The sequence below is a fragment of the Ochotona princeps genome, chromosome 17, assembly GCF_030435755.1.
Source record: "Ochotona princeps isolate mOchPri1 chromosome 17, mOchPri1.hap1, whole genome shotgun sequence".
NCBI classification, from domain to species: domain Eukaryota; kingdom Metazoa; phylum Chordata; class Mammalia; order Lagomorpha; family Ochotonidae; genus Ochotona; species Ochotona princeps.
The window spans coordinates 6,522,170-6,536,031 of NC_080848.1; positions in this window are offsets into that span (position 1 = coordinate 6,522,170).

Consider the following 13,862-nt stretch of genomic DNA (forward strand, 5'->3'; position numbering starts at 1 on the left):
ACTTGTAATGCAGTTTTCATCTGGTATGAAAATATAATTTTACCTCTCACAGCGGCATGGATGCCTTGCTGGAAAACATGGTGTTTTGTACTGATCAGACTTCCAAATCCTAACGAACGCCCTCTGAACTGGCCTAATGTTTTACACTGTATTATTTTTTGACTTTCAAAAGTTCATTTTATACTCTTGTTTTTTTCTGTTTATATTAGTTCTGCTGATAATTTTTGCTCATGTTGATGCAACATATTTTTTACTTTCGTTTATATTAACACTTGAGTGAAGGGAGGAATAAATTTAATGGTGAAAGAAGTAATATTATTGCTCACTGGGGAATGGGAGCACAGATTGCAGCATTTTGGAAATATTGAAATGTTTAACAGTTATTTGAAAAAAGAAATCAGGAACTGAGGTATGAGGGCAGTAACGTAACAAAAGTGATGGAAGAGTGTTGGAGTGTAAAGAATTTCTGCTTTGTTCTCCACCATGTTGCACACCGAGTGTGTGTCTGGCATGTCCTCCCAAGTCTCCCTTCAAGTCTATACCCAGCCAATAAGCAAGTGACAGATTCACGAGAGATTTCTAGCTCATCTCTTGGCTGAGACAAGATCTTTGGGTCCAGGTCACCTCCCATGCCTGCTTAAATCTATGTCTGTAGACAAGATTTGGCAATGCTTCCCCTTATTCTTCCAGCAAGCTGGACAATAACTAAACCGAAAGGCATAACAGATGAGAGCTTAAGTTGTTCAAGACTCTTGGAAGAGCCAGCCTGGGCTGCATGCTTTGCAATTTCCAAACTGACATTAGTCCTGTGAAATCGGTTATCTTCATTACACAAATGAAGAAAGCTGGGGACCAGGCAGGAGACGAGAGGGTTTAATTTGCTTGAGATGATGGCGTATCAGAGAGTGAAGGCAAATCCACCTGATTCCCGACGGCTCAAGTACCGAGAGATCTGGCTGGAGATGATGACTGGGTTGAGTCGCAGATATGTTAACTTCTTTCACCAGATCTCAGCACTGGATTTAATTTGTAGTAGGTTGAGGCACCAAGGCCAGGAAAACACCCTGAGCTCAGCATCACTGCTGGTTATTCAAGTATAATACCTGCTTGGGGCAATGGCTTGCTGGAGGCAGGTCTCTTCAGCGTAGAGCGAGAAAAGAGCTGCCAGCTCACATGGAGAGCTTAATCTCTGGCCACTGCATCCCTTGATGTTTATGTGAAATTTGAAGGCCCAGGTTTTAATTTGACACTATCCGTAGGGAATCTAATGAGCAAGTCTTAGAGTTTCCATCTGCTGATCCTTCCAGATAACAAAGGTATATACCACAAACAAAAGCGAGGAGACAGCAGGAAAGGAATCTTGGGAGGGTACACACAGGTCCTGGGGCAGTGCTGACTCATCCTGGTGAGTTAGGTGTGTCTGCAGAGGATACAGGGGTTTGAGCTGCTTTCTTCTGCACATGGTCTGGAGATCCAAGATGCAAGAGGGTACAACCAGAAAAGCAAATAAGCCGAGTTTGGATATAATTACTATAACTGAGACCAGTTTTCAGTTTTCCTAAAGATGTTGAGTGTGGCTGAAATAAGGTTAGGATGCATCTTTTATATAGTCGCTATTGATTCAAATTTTAATCCTTGGCAATTAGCCCTCAACTGTTTTTAGGATAGAATAAACCAAAACAAAAATACACCAGCCCTTTTTCAAATCCAACTAATCCAGGTATTCAACTCATCTGTAGCACCTCCTCCTTTTTTTTTTTTTAAAGATTTATTATTATTTTTTTTTGGAAAAGAAGATTTACAGAAAAAAGGAGAGAAAGAGAGAGAGAGAGAGAAAGAGAGAGACATCTTCAGTCCTCTGGTCTACTCCCCAGATGGTTGTGACAGCCATAGCTCAGCCAATCTGAAGTTAGTAGCCAAGAAATTCTTCGAGGTCTCCCATGTTGGTGCAGGGCCCCAAGGCTTTGGCTCATCTTCTGCTGCTTCGTCGGGCTACAAGTCGGAGCTGGATGGGAAGTGGAGCAGCCGGGACACAAACCGGAGCCTATAGGGGATCCTGCTGCTTGTAGGTGGGGGATTAGGCAATTGAGCCATCATGCTGAGCTTAGCTATGTCACTTTCAAAACATGTCTTCACAGCCTGGAATCTCAATTCACTCATTTAAAAAATTGGGATTGGAAGGTTTGCGTGACAACTGAAGGACTGATTCCATAACAAAGCATGTGGAACATTATAAATACTAGTGGAAGTCCCTTATTATCATGTATTATAGGAACTATTGACCTGTTACATTAGCAGCTGTTGTCGGTTGCATATATATATAGAATGCAAAGTCCAAGAACTACGCAGTCTGCAAAGAAGACGGCTTATGACGAGGCATTAAATCTGAACTTGTTTCCTTAAGCGGATAGCTCTTCAGAACAGCAGTACTGACTGGGGTACTGACGTCTCTAACTAGATTCTTTGCCTTCACCTTAATGCAACCTCAGCTAGAATTTCATTTCTCTCTCTCTTGACTGTGAATTCTTAGGATGAAGTAAAGCTATAATGGATTGACCATTGTCTTTCTTTACTCCTAACATTATTATTTCATTAGATACAAAGAGATGTGTTATTTTCTTTTCTTCCAGGCCAATGCATGACATCTGGACATTTTCTCTCTATGGGAAGAGCATTCTGCCCTGGCTAGCCCACGATTGCACAGTTGTTTAACAGCAGGGATTATCAGGCAGGACAGTATTAAGTGGTATTTAACAGGAAGACCAAAGTTGTGTGTCAAATGCCTGACTTAAGGCTCCTTGATTGTTAGCATCCCAACCCAGAGACCTTTTGCACGGAGCCATTTTTCATTCTGACAACAAACTACTGTGGCGTTCCAGGGTTGCTTTGCTGGAGCTGACAGCCGAGTGTTTCTGTGGCAGAAATATTACCACCGAGGAGGGGATCAGGGGTAGAGGGGAGACATTTTTATCCCCTTTCACTCCAAGTGCAATGGCATTCCACACAGTAGGTGTCCCAAGTCAATGACTGGTTAATCTATTCAGTATGATCCCCTGTCTAGTCAAAACAATAGGGGGGTAGAAGCGAGAGGAGTGTGCTGCATTGGCCTCACAAAGTGACTGTCTAAAGTGCACATTGACTTTTTCTCCTCTCCTAGGCACATTCTCCTTGACGTAGGCCAGGTAGAGTGACCATCGAGACTGTCAACTTAAGAACTGTTCTCTAAAAGGTTTTTTATTGGAGGGTAAGGGGGAGAGGGAGAGGTGTTTGACAGGTCCCTAAAGTTCAAGTGCAACCATTTTATGACCACAGTAAGACATCAGTTATGGAATGTATGATATGATGGGTGCAAAGGCAGGAAATAAAAGAAAGAACTTAATGAAAGTTTAATCTTCTGGGGAATTTGTTCCCCTCAGCAGCATAAACGGAGTGACCTAAAACTAAATTTCCCTGTCAAAGGCTGGCATCGAGTTCACACACATTTTTAAGCTCCACTAGAAAGGAATATATATTTCAAAATAACTATTTCTATTCTTAAGTGAATACCTGTGTTGCTGATGGAGGCTGTGGAGTACACACAGTAGATTTATTGGAGAGGTTATTGCTTCTCTGTACAGCATTCATAATGGAGAAGTTATATGAGTGCCGTTCCTAGGAGCAGTTGTCTGGTCCTGATTTTAACCGCACATACCTGTGTTTGATTGGCTGAGAGTCAGAAAAAAAAATTCCTTGGGAATTGTCACATTAAGACTGTCCTATCTGGGCCTGGCGGTGTGGCCTAGCGGCTAAAGTCCTCGCCTTGAACGTGCCAGGATCCCATATGGGCACCGGTTCTAATCCCGGCAGCTCCATGGGAAAGCAGTCGAGGATGGCCCAAAACCTTGGGACCCTGCACCCACGTGGGAGACCTGGAAGAGATTGCTGGTTCCCAGCTTCAGATCGGCACAGCACCGGCCGTTGTGGTCACTTGGGGAGTGAATCATTGGAGGCAGGATCTTCCCCTCTGTCTCCTCCTCTCCGTGTATCTGACTTTGTAACAAAAATAAATAAATCTTTAAAAAAAAAAAAAAAACACTGCCCTAGCTGAGCACTGAGATTCTAAGTCCACACCCTGGCTTTGCATCAAAGCCATTAGCACAGGCTGATGGGTGAGACACGCCTCACAATGTCTCACATCACTTAAGAGGCATAAGGCAGACTGGAAATAGGTGGCCGACTCAAGACTTAGGGACTTTTCTAGGACTCCAGAAGTGAAAAGATGATCAAGAGCTGGAGGAGAGCAGGTTGAAGAACGCTCTGTGTGTGCGTGTGTGTAAAATGCATATTCACTATTAGCGTGTCATAGAGAGAATCGCTTCCCCACTCCGCCGATCCTCCCACCCTGCCTAAGAGCCAATCTTACAACACACAAACAACAAGGGACACCAGTTAATGGCTACAATTTATGGCTACAAACTACCCTGATTTAAGGCTCTACGTCATCTTATAAGCCATTTTAACACTAGAGAAATCATAATTTCTGGACTCCAATCCTTGCTATTAGTGAGCAACCCCATTTGCCTATTTATTCCAGTATAAAGAGAGTAATTACAGTTTATTTACTGTAAAGCTTTTTCAAGGATTAATAGAGATCATGCCTGTCAGAGGTATTGGCATAGTGACTACAAATAATTGTTATTTATAGTTTAAATAAGAGTAAGCTCTTAATGTGGTGATAGCAAAACCAACAAGTTGTTTGAATGTTAAAATTGAAGGAGAGACTTTAACATAGTTGAGCTAAAATGACGGGCTAACTAGTGTTATTTTTATAACACATACTAAATATGTACTTAAAGTATAAAACTTCTAGCTCATTGTGGAATTGAGCAAGTGTCTTCGGTTATTTTCCTTTGCTAATTAAGCATGATCTCATCTTCCAGGCACTCGAAGCCCTTGAAAACAAACTAGATTTTCAATGCCCCTGAGTATTTATTATACATGTGATGATGCACCGAATATTCATTTTGGCCAATTGCCACATGGCCTGGTATTGCAATTACTATTTGGTAAAGCCAAAATGGAAGGTGAAGTCAAAGGATATGAAACATATATACGATCATTTATCAAAGATTCGTTCGATAACATGTATCATTAAAACTAAAGATTACTTTGTGGTACAGTGGGTTAACCTACATCTGGCAATGCAAACATGTCATATCCAAGTGCTGGTTCAAGTCTCAGCTGGCCCATTTCTAATCTACTTCTGCCAGTCTACCTAGAAAAGCAGCAGAAGAGAACCCAAGTAATGGGGTCTCTGCTAGGCAAAGGCAAATGTGAGACCAGGAAGAAATTCCTGGCTTTGACCCAGACTTGCCAGACTTGCCAGACTTGGCTATTGTGGACATTGACAAGTGAGCCAGGAGATGGTAGCTCTCTCTTTACCTCCCTCCCGCCTCTCTCTTTTGTTCTGTCTTTCTGATAGATAAATAAATCTTTAAAAATCACAGTTGTCAAATCTGTGTATTTTACACTATGCTGCAGAAGCAAGAAAGGCTCAAAATTATTAGCTGCTTCATGTTTTTATCTGCCAATTGCCATTATGATGCAGTCTCAGTTTCAAATGATGCACTTAAAATGGGCAGAACTTTTTGAGTCTTGTCTTGTATTCTCTGTTACCAAAATTTGCCCCCATCGAAAGAACTTCGTTCACAATTCTTAGTCTTTAAAGAAAATAATTGATAACCTATAAGTAAAAATACCAACATTTTTCTTTTCAGTGTTCAACTTTCAAAATGATACAAAACTTTGGGAAATACGAATTCATGATTTTCAAAATTGAGTAGGAAATTGAAGTAACCTTTCCACATAACTTGTTCTTTTTTCTCTTCTCTAACACCTTTTTCCCATTCATTCTATAGTCACCGTTTTTTTTTAATTTATAGTTTTGCTGTTGCTGTTAGTCACCCATTGTCAAATGCAACCTGAATGGAAAGTGTCAGAAGTAAACATTTTTGCAAGTTTTAAGTTGCATGATGGTGTGAGCTGTGTGGCAAAATCTGGTGAGATCTTGCACAGATATCGTCCCTTTGTTGAGTGTATCCTTGTTGTAGATAATACCTACCCAACAGTGATCCTCTCAATTATCAGATGAATTATTGCAGTATCACAGAATTTGTGTTCAAGTAGCTCTTACATAGTATCCTAACTTTACATCATTGGCCCATGTCATTCATCTTACTTCATCTCATTACATAGGTATTATATTATCTTAGATGTCCATTGGAAGTTTTGAATATGTTTCCAATTGGTAAGGGGGTACAAAATATTCTTGAGTATGTCTAGAAAAAAGATGATTTGTAACCGATACTGCTGGATTGGGATTTTCATCTTTTGTTCAAGTTTTCATGTCATTGTTAAATTCTCTCTTTAAATTCCTCACTTGTAACCACTTGAGCCATTTTAGTTCATAACCACTATATCCATGTAAAATTACTAAGTCTTTTTGACTAAGACTTTATAAAACTTACAATTACTAACTTTTGGCAGACCACTTTGTGACAGACCACTGCCTTGATGAATATCCTTTCACATGATGAAGGACACCACTGTGTCTAGATTTGTCCAATATAAAACCAAGCTTTCTAAAATTTCTTGAAAGTTCTAATCTGTAACTGGAGTGAGACATATGACTTTATCATCAAAATGTACATCATTGTTGTGTCTACAGAGACAAGTTTAGGGATCATGATTTTCAACATGCCTGAGTATTGCCTACACTGGTTGGAGGCATTGTTGCAGAATTCCCAAGTGGTCTACTCACCCAGTGTGCAGAAAGTCAATCACCGACATCTGACTGCTGGAACAAAGCAGGTGTTTATTGCAAAGTGCAAAACAAAAAGCTATTGCTTAATTCCCAGGATCTCCAAGGAGTTGGGGATGATGGTTCTTATACATTGGGACTGAGAGATGCATGATTAGCTTGTGTCCAAGTTCTTGCTTGATTAGTGGAGCCCATGATCTTCCTGTGATTGGTCAGTGATGCCATGCTATTTAGAAAATTGATGATGGCCAGGTGGGCTCCAGGTGGGTTCCAGCTGATCTGGGGGTTATGTAAACGTGGCAGTTACATAACCCCCAGACATGGAGTCCCCCTACCCAAATCGCTGCAGAATAATGACAGCCATTGAAGTTCTTACCAACTGGAGAAGCAAATGAATCCTTGAGTTCCTTGAGTAGAAGCTTGTAAGGTCAGCTTGATCGCTGCCTTAAGTCAATGAATTCCTTTCAACAAAGGGCAAGTAAGGACACCTCGTGCCTAAGGGAGAGACATGGGAGTGGGGAGCTGCATCCTGTTTTTACATTATTGAGTCTCTGTTTTATGAAGGAATGATTTTTATCAATTTCTTTATTTCAAGACCTTGGGAACCTATGTCTGTGAGGCTGAAGAACTGGTGAGTAGCTACACAGAGGACACATTGAATGGCTAAGGTTAGCTGCACTGAGCTGATTAGAAGTTGTGTTCTTAGCATAGCGGACTATTCATGTTGTTAGCTTAGCTTTACCATGTGGTCTGATGCTATGTTCACAAGTGGTATGCAGTAAGTACTTTTTGGATAGAACTTCATACAGCAAAATCTGGAAGCAACTATCAGCTTAGTGAAACATGAAAACAGAATGGAAGGAAAACAAGAACAAAAGCAATAAAATCACATTACAGTACACACTATATAAATAAGAGCAGATACAAATCAGACTTGCAAATTGCCTGCTGATACTATACAATGCAGCAGTGCCTTACCTAAAATTCTATGAATTGACTTACATCACCAATCATTTCAGACTCAGAACATGTTTTTCTCCTATATACATCAATATATTGCGATTAACATGGACAATGTCAATGTCAACATTGTGATAATTACTGCGCTACGTGGCTGGCTGAGAAGTAGACCTCTGAATCTCTGAATAAGACACAATAAATAACATGTAAAACATGCCTGCTGTTAACACCTACTCTCCTGCATACACCTTTGTGTATACATAATACCTTTGTGCATTTATGAAAATGCCTTACAAACTAAAGTTAAACACCTGTAATCTTATCAATTACTGTGAAAAGTGTGCTCCTTTTGGGAAACTGTAAACTGGTTCTTCAGAGAAACATTCCTGTGGAGTTTGATGTTGAATTCTCTGACTTTTCCATGGATTTCATGCACGCCACTGGCTAGTTGGGCTGTGGATTGTCTGCAGTGCTATCTGTGCTCAAGCTCCATCTGAATCCATCTGAATCCATCTGCTAGCAAAATGCATCCACTATTGTCCTCATCTCTGAAAGAAGGAACTTCAAAAGTCATTTCTGTCCCCGCAACTCTGTCCCTGCAACTTGAGGACCGCAAGGGCCTACCCTAGGAACCATGGAGTTCGCAAGACAGATACTGCATTCCCCAGGCTGCATTCGAGTAGTCAGAGTGATGGAAGCCCCATCCTCTCTCTTTTTTTTTAAAGATTTATTTATTTTTATTGGAAAGTCAGATTTACAGAGAGAAGAAGAGACAGAAAGAAAAAAACTCCCATCTGCTGTTTTACTCTCCACGTGGCTGCAACAGCCAGAGCTGAGCTGTTTTAAAACCAGGAGCTTCTTCTGGGCTCCCTCAATGATGCAGGCTCCCAAGGCTTTTGGCCATCTTTTACTGCTTTTCCAGCCCACAAGCAGAGAACTGGATGGGAAGGGCAGCAGGCGGGGTATGAATTTGAGCCCATACAGGACCCAGTGCTGCAAGGCAAGGATTTTAGCTGCTAGGCTACCACACTGGGCCTGGAAAGCCCCCCTCTTAGTAGCTCACTGTTTATCGAGAACTAGTTAAGGGGTAGCTGTTGAAAACACAGAATGGTTTGACGTGTGACCTGAGACACATAGAAGCCTTTCTTGTGTTGTATGGAAGATGAGACAGAAAGAAAGGGAAAGTCTCAAGTCGGGAGCATTGTCTAACTTGCCCATTCAACACAGAAGGGCAAAAAACTTAAGAAAATGAAATTCTAATCTGGATTTCCAGGAGCTCTCAAAAGATTAACTGTACTTCATTATATACCTATTAGCTTGATTTATTATTTTGAAATATTTAGGTATATGATGTGTTGGCCTCTAATTGTAGTCTTGCCCACAAACATTGGAGGGGGATATTGGGGAAATGTAAAAAGTATGGGTGTCTTGCTTATGATTTGCCTAAGGTCTAAAAATAGAAGTCATCAGTTAATCTTACTGTGATAGGCCATTTGATCAGCTAGCTTAGCTGTTAACTGATGTTCATATTTCCTTCCGTTCTCAACCTCAGATCAGCTTCAAAATAGCTGAGATGTTTGAGTTCTAGATGACTAGAAAAGCAAAATGTATCCAAGAGGTAAGGAAACATGCACACCAAGTCTTCTCAGGCATGATACGGTCACACCTGATGAGGTCTTGTTTTTCCCCATAATCATTTCAATACAGAAGCAATGGCTAGCCAACAAGTGAACTGTTGCCAAATAGCCATCCCTTATACTATCAAGAGACGAGTCAACAGGTCATGGCCAGTGCCTTCGTTTCACTAACAGCAACACATGGACACCTTCTTCTTCAGAGACAATGGATAAAACAATATTTTAAAAGAGGATTTATAAATATTTAAGACATATTAGCATAAATATTCTGCATGTTATGCACCTACCTTACTATGCATCATATAAAGTTTCTTTAGTTTCTTTTTTATTTTATTTTTTAAATTTGCGACACTCCTTTTTATCAAAGATTTATTATCCTAATGTTTAGCATAAGGTGGCCTAGTTTATATTGGAATCATGCTGATTTTCAATACACAGTTCAGGCCTGTTAGCATGTGAAAGGAATTAATTCAGGGTACTATTTCCCCAGTTAATTTTTAAAAGGCGACTTATGCTATATCAAAGTTACAATGTTCACTGAGTGTAAGCAAAGTTATCACAAATAACATTCCTCTGGTAAAATGAGTAATAATGTACATTGTCATGGGTGTGGATTTATACTACCTTTTCTTGAAGAAGAAACGGGAATCTAGGTTCTTGGATTCTCTGCCCCATCACTTAATTGAAAATTACTCTATTACTAGGAAAGATTAGCTGAACCCTGCTGCTGCTAAGTGTTATGGTATCTCCCAGAGTAATATTTCACACTTTACAAGGTCTAGCAAAAGAAGTGCTGAGACAACACAGAAGGTTGAAGAACAAAACACCTGGGAGTCTGGTTGCAAACACTGAATGCCTGGGATGCTTGGCAGAATTTGGTCTGATTACTTTCGAGGGAATTCACCAAATTATCCTGTGGTCTAGGAAGTAATTTACCATCAACTCTCATCAGTCATGACTAATTTAAATTACAATGATAGAAGTTTCAATATCGGTGTCAATTTCTGCCAGTTCAATGATAAACCTTTGGAGCAGTTTTTTCTGCATTTCTTTCACTCAGTTAACACTCTCTGAGTGCCTACTATGTGCTGTTTCTTCTCATCCACTGCCTGACTCAACCCTCAAAAGAACATGGAAAAGTAGATAACATTTCCACCTTACAGATTGGGAAAGTAAGTTTATAAAGTACAAGAAATTTGCCTCAAATTTGTAAAATGACAGAGATAAAACCTGAAGTGAAAATTGCACATACAAGATTCCTATCCATGATATTTTAAAAATAAAATCAAAGCAAAGAATATGTGTACAAAATTCAGAGTCCAAGAGAATACATTGGACATGTGGTTGGCATATAGTAGATGATTAATATATGTTCTAATCATATTTATCCATAAATAATGATTTCACATGCAAATATGCAGAAAAGCTCCAATACTAAGCTTGCTGTCACACATTGGAGTAGTTTTACTTTCTTTTTGTGTCTGTTCTCAGGGTGTATACCAAGTGGCTAAACTTTAAGTGTAGTGATTAAAAGCTGTGTTGTGGGTAGCACTGTATTAGAATCTCTTTGAGAAGACAAAGGCTGGGCGAAATTCTGTGACCATCATGTCAGTACAGCTTCAAGCTTTACTTCTGGAAAATGTCAATATGCGTACAAAGAGATTATAATATTGAAAAGAAGAAACATCCAGCATTAACATAAGTTAGAAAACATCAAACAAAATGGATGCTCATTTTACCTTTGAAGTAAACAAACCAGTGCTGAATAAAAATTAACCATTACAGGGAAACCCATCTGCTTGAGTTTAAGACAGAAATATAAAAAGATAAGTTATGGCACAAATAAAATTCATTTATGATACATGGACATATTTCACATCTTCACTCAAGAAGTCTTTTAGAGTACCTGCTGGAACAAAAATTTATACTGCAAGCTGACATGCCCTGCAAAGGAGAGATAAAAGTTGAAAATCATAAAATAAAACTCTCAAGAACCAAAGGGGACTCTGAAGTAGTGCTAGAGTTTGGCCAGAAAGTCAACCTATTCAGGAAGTGATTAGCACAGATATTATCATTTTCTTGGGGAAAGCCATACACCTGGCCAGCCAAGCCGCTATAAATCAACAGTGTAAGCAGAGTTGGGAATTCCATTAGCCCTTGATTTCAAGGAGATCATCATTTTTTAAAAGTAGCTAAAATACATATGAAAAACAATCCTCTCTAAAGTGTTGTACATGCACGTGGAGCCGTGTGTTGAGTAAGCCAACATGCCTGCAATCCCTTCACAGCACATGTGGCAGAGTGCTCACTGGAGCTGGCTGTTGCTCTGTCGCTAATAGCTGAGCACTTGGTTTTACCTGCAACAAGATTCTTTGACAGCCTTGGTTTTGAACCGACGTCAACTGTTCCACCCTCAGTCAGGGAAGTCAGACTTGAAATGTGTCACAGTCAAAAGTGTGGAGGAGATCCCAAAATTAAAGAAATATGAGTGGTTTTTCCATTCCCCTTCCTAAAAGGAAGGCACTTTATCCAGGACACAAAAGAGACTGAAGCTTCCTGTTGGCTCCGCCCTTACTGATACATGTGCCCAAGATCTACAGAGGTTTTCAGACCTCTAATTTGTTTCACAGCCAGGCTCCAAAATTAAAATTCTTTGGATATATACCCTAAGAGTCTAAAATGGAATTTATCTTTTATTTCTTCTGTTGGATGAAGCTCAGCACATTATAAGAGGCACAATTTATTATACGGGTTATTTGGGTAATTTGTCAGCTATTAAAGTAAGTTCCATTTGGCTGGCCCTGACTCTATAAAAATAAGTTGTAATAGCATCCATAGAATCAACATGAAACCCATATCTTTGGAATGCCCTGGTACATGTAAGCTTTTTAGAAATACACCAAAGTTCAGAACGAACCTGAAGTGGAAGGATGGTGACTTGTCAAAGAAAGGCATTGGAAGAGTAGGTAGAGTGAAGGAGAAACTAGAATGATAATCAGTGCATATGATTTTTTTAGAATATCCTACAATATTGAAAAATACACTGAAAATCAATGTGGAAAAAAAAGCATTAGCATAGCTCTGTTGTGCAAGATTCCTTCCACATTCAAATGGTTTGTTGGTACACCACTTGAAAAAAAAAGAGATTTGTCTGAATGTGTTCATCAGTCTAATTATCATTTTAAAGTGCTTACATCTTGAAGCGAAGGCAGGAGATTCTTCTAAAGTGAAAGCAAGAGTTTCATATGCAGATTTGGATGACAGCTATTTTGAATTTTCAGAAATTACTTTCTGGAATAAAGCCATCTTGCTTCTGTTACTTTATAAATAGGTCTTGGCATTGCCAATGGTTCGTGTGATTGTTCCTCCATAACTTCTGAACTTCTACCTGAAAACTAAAGAGCCACAGCTTCATAATTTGTATGAGATGATTCTTTCATAACTTATCAGATTCTCTGTGATGCCTTGGTTTCACATCTAAGAGTAGTTGTCAGCTTTGGGGATTCATGTGTATGTCGAGGTTCATATGTATATAGAAAGCAGAAGAGTAAAAGTCCCTTTGGACACACACACATACACACCCACACAGACAAACACACAACAAACACCGACAAGAAGGACTACCGAGGGGTCTGACTCTTGTAGAACTGGTTTTAATGGTGTGCAGAGAAAAGTCTTGAACTATATTCTATTCTGTTGGATGACTGTTCAAGAACATGGCTGCAGGTACCATGTTTACAATCTCCAAACATCCAATTCCTGAATTAAAGTGATTGCTGTTCTTACTCTCTTCGGTTGGTCTAAGTACCCCCCTTTCCTCTCTCACTATGGGGATTCTCAGACTGAACTACAAGTCACATGGATTGGCTGATCTGTCTGTACTGATCATATTTGGATGTGGTCTTTTCCCCTGCTTTCCTCCCCTCCAAAAATGCTTGATTTGAATTTGGGATCTTGGGTAATTTTTCAAATTTACTATAGTTTTTTTTTGACCTCTCATTTACTTATAAAAATAACCCTCCACATCATTATGGTGTGGAACTCACGAAGGTCGGTCTACTTAGGATTGCAGGGGCCACGGGGTTCAGCAACTACAGTGTTATGCACCAAAGCCTAAGGATGTGGTCTTTCATTTTGGCTTCACAACTTATAGCTGTGAATTTCATAGTATACTTGAAGGCATAAGGCACAATCTTCTAAAAAATATTTTGTTACATTTTAGTGTCTGATAGTCCTATTTTTAAAAAGTTCCTAACCTAATCAGATGCCAAAACCTTTTTTTTTTAAGATTTGTTTATTTTTATTGGAAAGAAAGATTTACAGAGAGAAAGAGAAAGAAAGAGAAAAACTGTTGAATCTGCTGATTTACTCCCCAAATGGTTGTGGTGGTCAGAGCTGAGCTGATCCCAAGCCTGCAACGAAGAAGTTCTTCTTGGTCATCAACGTGGGTGCAGGATCCCAAGGAC